General features: G+C 42.5%; 1 pseudogene; it reads left to right on the forward strand.

The window, feature by feature from the left end:
• The first annotated feature begins 1,213 nt into the window (after positions 1-1,213).
• LOC111548543 lies at positions 1,214-1,788 on the forward strand (annotated as a pseudogene).
• The last annotated feature ends 326 nt before the right edge of the window (positions 1,789-2,114 follow it).

A 2,114-nucleotide genomic window follows, 5' to 3' on the forward strand; every position in this document is an offset into this window, starting at 1 on the left:
CTCCTGGCCGCCATCCACTTCCGTTCTCCTGGCCGCCATCCACTTCCCTTCCCCTGGCCCCCATCCACTTCCGTTCCCCTAGGCGCCATCCACTTCCGTTCTCCTGGCTGCCATCCACTTCAGTTCTCCTAGCCGGCATCCATTTGCATTCTCCTAGCCTCTCTGAGTCTTGTGGTATTTACCTTGTGGTCCATACCTTCACAGGTTTGTATTGCCACTTCTTAATTCTGTGGTTTTGAACCCTATCGTCTTCCTACAATAGAATATGAAAATTCAGCTCTCTTCTCTTTCATCCTCTCTACCACACACATACTCCCTTAACCCGTCTTTTCAGTGTGTTCATTCTGATTAGACCAGCATCCAGTGCTGGCATTATGAGGCCTGTGTAGACGTCATGCAGTTCTAAACGAGCTATACCCTATATTCTTTTCTTACTGTATTTTTTGTATTTTTTTATGTATTGTAATCATTTTCATACATCTCAAAATGTCCTCCATCCAAGTTCAAATGTCCTTGCAATATATTCAAACATAGACATTTTACCAAGTTTGTCTTCTTGAACAACTTCCCTACAGATTTCTAGCCTGTCCTAGTCTAGGCTGGATGCCTGCTGGGTCGACTTCATACTTGGCATCTCCTTTTGTAATCACCAACCTGGAAGTTCCCTTTGCCTGGATTGGATCAGCTGCTTCTATACTCCATGTCTTCTTTTTTGGTTTGCTCCCTCACATGGTAAAACTCACCCTGTAGTGGCTTCCTGAGAAAATAGTATATTGGAGGTAAATATTTTGAAACTTTGACTATCTGCAGAAAATCTTTAATGATAGCATCTTGAGTATAGAATTCTAGGTTGGAAATCATTTTTCCTCAGAATTCGGAGGCTTTTGTGCTGTTCTCCTCCTGTGTCTCTTCACCTGCTTCTCTCTATAAATTATCTTTTCTTAGTTTTCTGAAAGCTCTTAATGTTCTGGGTGTGATGACCTTTTGTTCCTGGTGGTGAGTCTAAAATCTGTCGATTCTGGGAAGTTTTCTTGAATTATTTTTTTGAATCCTCTGTGCCCCTCTGCTCCAAGAAACCAAAAGATTGTATCCAGGAAATTGCAGCTACTGGAGAGAGAAGGAGGATTTTAGAAAAGAAAAAGCCAGAAAAGAAATCCTTCAATTCTGCCAAAATCGCAGCCTGGTGTGGGCCTTTAAAACATATAACATAAAAATGGCTTCCAAAAGAGCTCTGGTCATCCTGGCTAAAGGAGCAGAGGAGACAGTCATCCCTGTAGATGTCATGAGGTGAGCTGGGATTGAGGTCATCATTGTAGGTCTGGCTGGGAAAGACCCAGTACAGTGTAGCCTTGATGTTGTCATTTCTCCTGATGCCAGTCTTGAAGATGCAAAAAAAGAGGGACCATATGACACGATCGTTCTACCAGGAGGTAATCTGGATTCACAGATTTTATCTGAGTCTGCTGCCATAAAGGAGATACTGAAGGAGCAGGAAAACCGGAAGAGCCTGATAGCCGCCTTCTGTGCAGGTCCCACTGCTCTGTAGGCTCATGACATCGGCTTTTGAAAGTAAAGTTACTTTACTTTCGAAGTTACTGCTTGCTGAAGACAAAAATGATGAATGGAGGTAATTACACCTACTATGAGAATTATGTAGAAAAGGATGACCTGGTTCTTACGAACCGGGGGCCTGGGACCAGCTTCATGTTTGCACTTGTGATTGTTGAAGCCCTGAGCAGCAAGGAGGTGGTGGCTCAAGTGAAGACTCCACTCGTTCTTAAAGACTAGAGCAGAAAAAAAAAAAAAGGCTAGAGCAGCAAACCGTGATGATCACTTAGATTCCGCTAGGAACTATTCTCACTGTGTTCACTTTAAACCAAACAATCGTAGGTTTATGTGTTCAGAAGCTGCTGTCATTACTGCTTTTGTGAAGTATAGTTGTGAAGTCACAACTACACAGATTTCTCAACCTACAAATTCTGTCTATACCTTTCTGAGCCTTGTTCACAGAACAAACAGGGCATTTAGTAAACTAAAAAAAAAAAAATCAATGGCTGGCCCCTGAACACTTGCATGAAGCCGACTTAAGCCGAAGACAAAGATTTTAACTGAGA

This window comes from Piliocolobus tephrosceles, chromosome 5, assembly GCF_002776525.5.
Source record: "Piliocolobus tephrosceles isolate RC106 chromosome 5, ASM277652v3, whole genome shotgun sequence".
NCBI classification, from domain to species: domain Eukaryota; kingdom Metazoa; phylum Chordata; class Mammalia; order Primates; family Cercopithecidae; genus Piliocolobus; species Piliocolobus tephrosceles.